Source organism: Pungitius pungitius, chromosome 2 (assembly GCF_949316345.1).
Source record: "Pungitius pungitius chromosome 2, fPunPun2.1, whole genome shotgun sequence".
Classification (NCBI taxonomy): Eukaryota; Metazoa; Chordata; class Actinopteri; order Perciformes; family Gasterosteidae; genus Pungitius; species Pungitius pungitius.
Genome location: NC_084901.1, coordinates 14,652,802 through 14,663,185, shown reverse-complemented (window position 1 = coordinate 14,663,185; position 10,384 = coordinate 14,652,802).

Sequence of the window (10,384 nt, the reverse complement as noted above, 5' to 3'; positions counted from 1 at the left end):
TGTGTGTGTGTGTGTGTGTGTGTGTGTGTGTGTGTGTGTGTGTGTGTGTGTGTGTGTGTGTGTGTGTGTGTGTGTGTGTGTGTGTGTGTGTGTGTGTGTGTGTGTGTGTGTGTGTGTGTGGAAGAAGGCATCTTTGGTTTGCGGAGCACCTCATTAGGGTCAGAGTGTGAAAAACATCCCCAACATGTACTGGATAAGGCCTACAAACGACTACTAGATGAAATATAAGATGTGATCCGTCATACTGAAATCCCCAAATGTGGAATTTATTTTTTCAAATGAACTGAAAATATTCTAAATAGAGTTTTAATAGAACCAATAAAATAGATACAACTCTATAAAAAACAGTGGCATTAATAATAGAAAGTACCTGTTGGTGGAATGAAGTTGCTTGTGGAAGTACGAAGGTGTAGGAGGTAAGGAAGGAAGGAAGGAAGGAAGGAAGGAAGGAAGGAAGGACGTGGCCGAATCAGGGTTTTAGTAGACGGATCTTTGCATTGTGGGTCGCTGGAACGCACAGACAGCTGAGTTTAGGGTGTGCGGTGGTGTGTTGAGGATGTTTGTGTGTGTGTGTGTGTGTGTGTGCTGTGCAGGAGACTCTTCAGACAAGTATCCAGGCTTCTTTAAGTGAGTGCTGAAGGAAACGCAACATTGGCCCTTAGAGAGAAGTCCGCCATGTCCGGTTGGTTTGTGAAACCGCCGTTTGGAGGAGTATCGCTCTCCGGGTTTAGTCAGGCTGAGCCTTTGTAATCCTCAGCACAGATACTTTTACAAATCCTGTATTTAATTAGACTTCCCTGTTTAGTCGTTTGCAGTCGGAGGCCTAATTCCTGCGTCCCGCCGACTCTCAGAGTGCGCTCCAGGAAGACCGAGGTCCAGGGTTCCACTCGAGTGTGCGGCTCGTCCCACCTCGCACGTCCCTTCGGTCCCTTCAGTCCCTTCGGCCCCTTCGGTCCCAAGGAAGGAAGGAAGGAAGGAAGAGCCAAGGAAGTGGACAATGAGAGGACACATGTCCAACTGTTAAATATAATACAGGGAGCCCTGCAATAGGTGCAGATGTATTGGAACTATGACATTCATGCCATTTCATCATTTAATGAATGTCATTATCAAAAAATAAAATACAATTTCAAGACAGTGAGGTTCACAAATGAAGTCATATCTTATCACACCATCAGATGGGATAAAATGAGTATTATTTGATGGTGTAGCGGTAATAGAAATGAAACACATTCCTGCTGCATACGAGTGAGCCGACGTGCGGAAAATGCAACATTTCCATCACAGCAGGGAAAATGCTTATTTTCAAAGGTTAAACCCCAACTAACGTCAGTTAATGCTTTGTTAGATCAAAACATTCAAGAAAAAACAAAAGACTACATCTATTATTTTCCTTCAACAATGGTTGACTTTTAGAATTTAACACACGCAGCCACCACTGAAATGCACTAAACAAATAGTTTACTGATCTTGATCGAATGCTGAGAACAAAAACACAATTAACACAATGAACAGCAAACACAAGCTGCGTGGAAATAAACAGGTTGATTTAGAATTGTAATGTTGAGCTTATGAATGAATTTCCAAAATATTTGGTGCAGTCAAAACACAATTAAGGCATAGGTGACCTCTGGATGGACCTCCTCACATTAACCTTAATTTGTTGAATGATGGATGTTATGAGCTTTTATTGTTTTTGCATAATGTCAAAATGTATTCCCCCCCCCCGGGCCTCAAACTCACTCCTGTGGGACAATTGTTTTTGTTAAATGATATTTAGGGACAACGCTTCACTCTTTCGCTGCAATTCATCTTTGTCGTCATCCGGCATCGTGTGACCAGTGCTTCTCACGTGATGTGAGGCGAAAGTCTTCCGGGTCATCCGGGGACCTTTGCAGTGCCGCGGTGACGGCTAAACGATGTTGACACATTACTCTCTTATTAAAAACTCTGCCCAGCAGCCGAGTCCGGTGCTTTGTCAGAGAAATGCCTGCGAGACGTTAGAGCTATTTTCATCACAGTCCTCCTTCATTTGGGAGGAATACGGAGTCTTTAGGGAATACTGCGACATACACATGTAGCACCTCATAACCACAAAAACACTGTTACTGGGTTAGAATAAATATACCACGAGTTGAGGCGCTTCATATTTCCATTTCTTGCCAAATGGAAAAATAAAAACTAATTGAATCACCGGTTGGTATTACATGATTCATGCTGACTAGGACACCCTTATGATTTGGTGAGTGAGTGACAGTTTGATGTCTAAAAGCCTCTGTGGGGTTGCAGGGTGGGCGGGGCTTAACAAATTGTCTGTTTTGGGCTTCCTTGGAGTCAATAGCAGCAGGAGAATTATCATAATGTTCACATTTGTTTTCGTGATGTCAGCGGCTGTCACTAAACCCAACTTTTTAATGAAGAGGGAGTCTCAGTTGTCATATTACCATCACATAGTGTTTAGACTTAAATTGGTTTTATCGATTTTCTGACAAACTGTAAGCTTTAATTATACCTCGGAGTCCTTAAGGGAATGATCAGATAATTACACTGAGGATTCCTGCAGCAGCACCGTGGCTCTCTTTCATAAATCTGAGGTCATCTGACGACTTGGATCCTTCATTTGAGCTCACGTGCAGTAAATGTTTCCACTGCAGGACGTATGGAAGGAATAAGTAGGTTACAGATGCTATATTTATGCATCATCATGTATTCTGTTTGTTGGTATACCTCTGCTGTCTTTCATCCTTCGTGTACAGTATTTACATTAAAGTATCACAAACACACCGTATCTTACAATTGGGTTTTATTATTAGCTTTTGCGATAATTCATTATTGATTTTTGTTTTTTTTCAGCTGCCTCTCACTTAAAATCTATGACATTTTCAGAAAAAAATCGTTCAAAAGATTAAGCTCCGGGTGCAGCTCTGTCGATAAAACCCTACGAAAGCCAGTTCGACAAGAGTGGAAGTTCACGAGGTCAAAGCCGGAGACAAACTGGTCTCTAAACGCAGCACTATGGCTCCAACACAGATCCTCATCTCTCTTCCCTCTTTTAATCCAAAGTTTGAATGGAAAGTCATTGCTATAGAAATGGAGGAAATGAGACATCACCTGCTTAAACTTTAACAATCTCTCAGTGAGCTAATACAGAGTATTTAGAGATAAAAGGAGATAACCGAAGGTTGATTTCTAAAACATAAATTACACGTTGTTCATGCTCGTATCAAACAACTGGTACGACACGAAGACTCATAACTGGTGAAGAGAGGTAGGTACATTGAAGGGCCGTGAGGCTCCGCTGGATGCAAACTGGGCCTACTACATCACAAAAGAATCCTCATCATTGTGAGATAAAAACCCCAAACCAACGAACCCGAGACACATGCAAACAGCTGCTTTTAATAAGAAACCATGACTTATTGTTACATAATTCTGGGGCATGTGACACTTCATGGATCCTCAATGACCTCATCGGCGTATTAAAGTTGGGCTTCAATGATTCAATCCTTTTTTCTACATCTACAAACGTCAGTGTTTTACTTGATCATGTTTTTGTAAGACTCACTTAAACGCATTTGAAAGTGGAGGCGTAGAAACATTTTGTTTCTCGTTGAGGACAGGTCTCATAAAATGAAGTGTTTCTCATCAGGAGCTGAACTCTGGACGACCCAGTGACCCACTGCACATTCCCACTGACGCAAAGTGCAGTTCACGCAGAGGTCAGAGTTGACCACACGGGACAGTGCGTGTCACTCTTCGAGTCGTGGAGGAGTCGTCACTAGACCGTATTCGGTCACGCTGTATTTATGTCATTCAATCAACCTGTGAACAAAACCCTTGATTCTGAGTCCATACTGTAATATAAAAACTATTATGTGAGTTTATATTCTGCAGCCCCCACCTCGGGCAGTTCATTGAGGGGAACGTTCGCACCCCCCCCCCCCCTTCCCATAGAACCTCAGGGTAGGGGAGCAAATACTGTCCACATCCACAGACATATTTTGAATATACTCAAAAAAGTCTCACCGAAAACAGCAGCTGACCCGATATTCAAATGTGTTTGGGGTGGTTTGCTTTTCGGGGGCTGGGGGGGCCGCTCTGCGGCAGTCACATTAGAATATTGCTGAGGAATTTAGCACTTGATGAGATAGCAAATGACAAGCACCTGCCTGGTCTGTGGGCGGTTTATTCATGCTTCTTGTCCAACTCCCAGCGGACGCATTGGTCCCAGTGACAAACACCATTGTGTAAACTGTCGCTGCTCTTAAAAGGCTCAGTTTATTCCTTTCAATGCATCACTGCAACTGGAAGTCGATGCTGCAACGCAGGCTTCTTAATTGCTTCATTCAATCAATACTAGTTGATTAACACTGTGCTGTCGTGTCTTATACACCTCGCTTGAGATGATTGCCGTTATGAAGGGAAATCCCGTCGGTTGGTTCTGGAGCCTTTGAGGCAGGAAGCTGTGGTACATTCTCGTGCTTTAAAACAACAGGTAGGCGTCCTGTAAATGTGCAATTAGCACAGCAGCTACACTGCATATTAATATGAAAACATCTCCTAGGAAGTATTGATTTGTGATATATACGTACGTACACTAAGTGCCCTTTAAGTGTCATTTGCTGTAGTAAAAGACCAAGATGAAGACATTAAACAAAGACGACTGCTCATTAGCTCATTGCTCAGCATCCGCCTCGGGGGAAATGTGCAATGTTGTAGAAAATAGGAGAGAATTCAAATGTAGCTGCTGTCATCCGTGGAAAGACATCCTACTTGTGTGTGTTAATGTCTGAGTTCAACGTCCATCACACATTTTATAACGATGATGAATATTAAAAGTATCAATTCTGGGGTTGGAGTTAAGGAAAAAGTTTATGATTGTATACTTTAAAATACTGTAACTCTAACAGCAAATGAACAGCTGTAACACTGTAACTAAGGAAAATGTCCAAAAGTTCAAATGAAAATATATAGCAAAAAGTTTTAGGGGACTAAATTTGAATTAAGAGAAGCAAAGTCTGATTAAGTGATTCTTAACTTCTTTTCTTTTTCTTATGAAGCATAAAAGTTTGGCTCTGAGGTTTTACAGTCATTTTTGTTTTTTTACAAGCCTCTCAAGGCCATTCCATGATTCAATATCACAATTACCCCATTATTATTCTGCAATTCTTTAGAAATGGCGATAGAATGGATCTGAACTATTAAATATTTCAATCAGAACATTCTAATCCATTAGAGTGGAAACAGCGTTGGCTTAATAGGAGACGCATTTAAGTGCATCTACGTATCAATGACTGTACCAAGGACCACTTCCCAATCAAAAGAGAGCTCCGGGCCACCACAGTTCTGAATGGATAATTCTTTATTAACTGGATCATACCAGCAGAGTCGGGGACTGCATTCATAAAATAACAGCTGGATCCAGTCCATAATAAGCGTGGTTTAACTCATTTGACCTTTCACATCTGCATGGTTTTATTGTATGAAATATTGAGCTGGGTAGATTATTTACCTAATTCTCTCATCTAAACAATACACCTAATCTGGGTGGATAATAATCCCATTCCCAATTTTATCATCAGATAAAATCAAACTGCAGTGACCCTGCATGGTGGTCTTCTAATATTCTGGTATCATGAACATTATTTAAATAATACGATGGTATCCTGAAGCACAACACATTCACAGGGAGCGCCTTCTAAGCACTGCAACTTCTTGGTGAGAGACTGAATGAATCAGTCTTATTATTAAAAAGCCAGTGGCAGCTTCACAAAGCTTTACGAACACGCTACATGTATGAACACTGCACAGCTCCTCCCTCCCCGTGCGGCTTACCTTCAGCCTGCAGCCTGTTTTATCCACACATTGAGCCGCCCTGTCTCTGTGGACGAGGGGCCCGAGGTCAGATTGGGTTGCCGGGGACGATGTGGTTGATTGACGTGCCAGTGGTACCTGGCCAGCCTCGTTAGTACGTTGTTGTTAACGCGGTTGTTGAAGCAGCAACGTTTATTTTATGGTCTTCTGTCTGAAAATAGTGAACTTGTAAATGCAGAGAGAGAACCCAGGAGACCGGCTTCATGCGCAAATGTACACGCAACTTCATCTTTTTGGCATTACGGGTAAATTCATCTCTTCATTTTTTGACACCAACGTCATGAACGTTGCGTTAAAAGTGCATTTGCCTCATACATTACGCCAAGAGAAGTCAACAGTAGACCTTTAAGATTCAGGTCAGTAGGAAAACAGCACGCTTTTACTTTAATAGCTGTTCTCGTGTGGTGGTTTATATATTTTTATGGCTCGCGCTCGTGGCAAAGTGGGATAATGTCTGACATCGCATCACATGGTAATGCCCTGTAGGCTAAAATAAACCACGGGTCATTCACAATAAGCACGATCCATTTGGGAGAGGTGGAGCTGCTCTCTCTCCATTAATAATACACCACACCAGGCTCTCAGATCAAAGTGGGAGGACAACAACGACGGCTGTGCTCTTGTCGAAGGATAGAAACGTAAAAGATAAAAGGTTACTGGGCTTGTGTTGTAAAACCTTTGGTTCAACCTGCACAGGTGTGTAAACCCACCGCCGTGATGTTTGTGTTGCACCATGAGACGCACTAATTGATATTAAGTTACCATATCTAACCTCGTTGGTGCGCACCTCTGAACCCATTCCCCCCCCCCCCCCCCCCCCCCCCCCCCCCCCCAAGCAAGACAATTAACCTCCAACTGCTCCGTCCGAGGTTCGTTGTTACTCTCCCTGAGGCAAGTGCAGGGAAGAACAGACGCCAGTAATAACCCGCCTTGGCCTGTGTAGGAGAGGGGGGGTCATCGGTGTGAGGGGCCATGGGGGGTCATCTCTCACGGGTGGTGGTCTCCCCGTGGCCTCACAGCACCGACTGCTTATTTTCTACCACTGCTACTTGTTTCGCCTGGTGAGAGGGGGGTGGGGAAGTCAAATCAGCTGAAGTCTGATTCCAATATTACGAATGAGAAGTTTTCCAGTGTGTGATGCAGGAAGCTCTTTCATCGTTAGTAACCTGTTTGGGATTTGAGAAAAAGGCAAATGTCCTTCAAAAAAGAAAATAATGGAGGAAAGCTCAGGAGCGGATGGATGGAGACATGTATATAAATAATGTGCATGGAAAAGACCAATACAGGAAATGTCCAGGATTGCACATTTTCTTTTACAAAATATCAGTTCTTTTTTACATTCGAAAGAAATATTACTTTTCCAAATCATTTTATTTTTTTTACTGAAAAACAACACATTTCCCCACATTTAACAGCAGGACCATACTCCTTTTTTATCTGATTATGTTCACATGATTGTGATGCTTGATTTCTTTTTCTTTTCATTAGTATTCCTAATGATACACTGCCCTCCCTTGGTGATCATCTTATTCTTATTATTCATTTTATTGTTTTACCTGTGTGTGCGTGAGGGGGGAGGGGGGGGGGGGGGGGACCACTGGACTACCAACACATAAGAGGGGCCGCGTTCACACGGTTGGGAGAAGAAAGAGGAGAGTTTACAGGGAGACAGAGAGAGAGAGAGAGAGAGAGAAAGGGATGCGATGACTCTCCTGGAGGAAGGAGACACTGATCCAAGACAGCGTAATGAGGCACTGAGGGCAGAAGAGAGAGAGGCAGGTGCAGGGACATTTCATGGTCCAGTACCGTGAAGGGATGGAGAGGGATGGAGATATTTGCGGAGAGTTTACAGGAGAACATTCAAGGCTACGGTTCAGGTGTATTAAGGCGCTTAAGCCCTTATCACTGACTTTAAGAGTGATATAAGTCTTAAGTATTAGCAAACAAAGAACAAATATCCACTAATTGAGCAAAGCAAATAAAACATCACTGCTCAAGCTTTCAAATTGTATTTACAAAATGTCACAAGAGGCAATGATGCGTTAAGAAGAAAGAGCAACATTAAAAAAGAAAACTGCCCTTTGCAAATATTGATCCAAGGTAATATTGTATTTAAAAAATGGCAGCCCAGGATTGAGTGTGAGACCACGAGTATCGATGGACTTGTGTGCCGTTGTGCTGACTGACAGACATCCACACAAAGGCCCCCCCCCCTCATTTCGGATTCCCAGGGCGTCCGTGTGGCCCGAGTAGCCGGCACAGTCGAGGGTGGGGGGGGGGGGGGGGGGGTGGGGGACGGACGGACTTGAAAGCCTCCTAAAATCTTTGAAGCGATGCAACAGTAGGCACAGTACTTGAACCCGATCCGCGAGAACCAGCCCTAAAAATGAGAGAATCCACTGTTCTTTGTGTTCAGTCAGCGAATCCCACCGAGGAAACGAGTTAAAAACGCACAAAAACTCACAACGATTTTTAGGTTGCTGCATTATTAAAAGCAGGCACGTTTAAACCGGTGAGGGTTTTAGCTGCCTGGCTGAATATTTAACTCCCCTTATCTCAAGGTGGCCACGCAATTAACAGCATGGTGGGGCTTTCCTGGAGGATCCAAATCCCCACCAAGGGTTTGACACATTTATGGAGGGCTACACAACTATTTTAAAAGCACCGAGGCAGACAAAGAGATATGTGTATTATTATTGTTTTATGCATATTATATATACCTTGATGAAGTTAGAACTGTTGCACATGATTATAAATAGTGAACGTTTTTGCGTGTAGAGGAGCTTCCTCTGCGGCTCGACGCTGTCGTTTCTCATTGAAAAGCATGAATAAATCAAAGAATCTGCAGGCAGTTGAGCTCCTGCAGGCGACCGGTGTTTGTCGTCCAGGTGGATTGAGCTTAATGAGACTTCACAGCCTCACTCTTACATGAGTGAATGAGAAATTAAGCAACGGAGACAGTTCCTCATTTCAGCCTAATTAAAGTTTTAATTGCTGATGTGTAATAACACGGCATCTTGCGCAAAAGCAGACTCACCGTCAGGCCCACCGCAAATCAGGGAGAGCAGTCAAAACACTGAAATAATACACGGCAGCTCATCTGCATAATTGGCAGCGAATAGTCAACTCCTCCACGTTCTCCTCTCCCCGAACGACGAGGGAGGGCCCTCCGCTGCGGACGCACGCGTGGCCGCGCCTCATCTGTTGTGTGTCTCCCCATTTTTCGGGATTGCGCGCGGGAGACAACGCAGAGCAGCCATTTGCGATCTGCAGGAATCTACGTTTCACGCGGCTGGCGTGCAGCTAGAGGCCGTGAGGTGTCAGGTGGCTCCCCCCCCCCTCCCCCCCCCGCAGGATGGACGCGCTTGCTGCCTTCTGAAGGCTCGTCCATCTTTTCGCGATCACTCGGCACCGGTCGTTACCGCGGTTACTGGTTATCGTGCCTGAGGGGAAGTGGACAAACTCGTCTTGCGTTTAACAAGTGAACCTTTGACCTTCATCGCGGAGACTCGGGTGGCGTTAAATTAGGCCGTTTGCTTTTTTTTGTGATATGACAAAGGACAAGGACACATTTCAAGCAACGTATTTTGTGTCACATGGACGGTCATTTCACATTAATTGGGGTGCCAGCCTATGAAGCAGCACATTGACTCTTTGGCACAACAAACTAATTATTATCACTCACTGGAATATACCTTTTCACTGAGTGGCACAAAAAGGTCTGTAGGAGCCAGTAACCAATCTGTGTGATGTTTCCCTTCACTACACACCAAGAAAAACTGATTAATTGGGAATGGAATTTCTAACTCGATGGTGGTGCTCAGCGGCTGATTTGGAGTTAATTGGGGATAACTTACAAAGACCATGATTCCTTTTATTTACAGGTATCAACTAATCCTCTAATGATTCATTAATGCGCCCCACAGGCATCATTATCTACTTACTTCAAAATTGCGTTGTCCATCAAACGTTCAACTTTAGTAACTATACACCTTTTTAGATTCAGTTTTGTGGTGTTCCGATAAAAAAGAAAAATGAGTGGATCACAAAAGTCATTGCCCTTTTCCTCCCAGTATTGTGGTACATTGTTTGACATATTTCAGTCCTGATCAAGGGATTGGACCTTCCATCAGACAGAACAACATTAGCATTCATAGAGCTTCAATATGACTTTAGAGCCTGACCCAAAACCACCAGTGAATAAAACCTCATTCAGATATAAAGTCGGCAGGTAAATAAACAAGTCTCCTCGGACGGATTGTAAAATAGAAACATAAAATGAGCTTTGATGCTGAGAAAAGCTGCAAAAATCACGTGTCCACATTCCCCGGTCAAGCAAAGTCAGAATATCAGGTCACTTTGGTACACACGTGGTTTAAAAACCTGTAGGAGGTGATTGGAGACAAGAAGGAACAATTAGAGACAATCACCAGGGAGGAAGTGACGGTAACCACGGGACACGAGAGACACTGTGATCCAAAGACATTCTGTGATATTGGTTGTACTCATA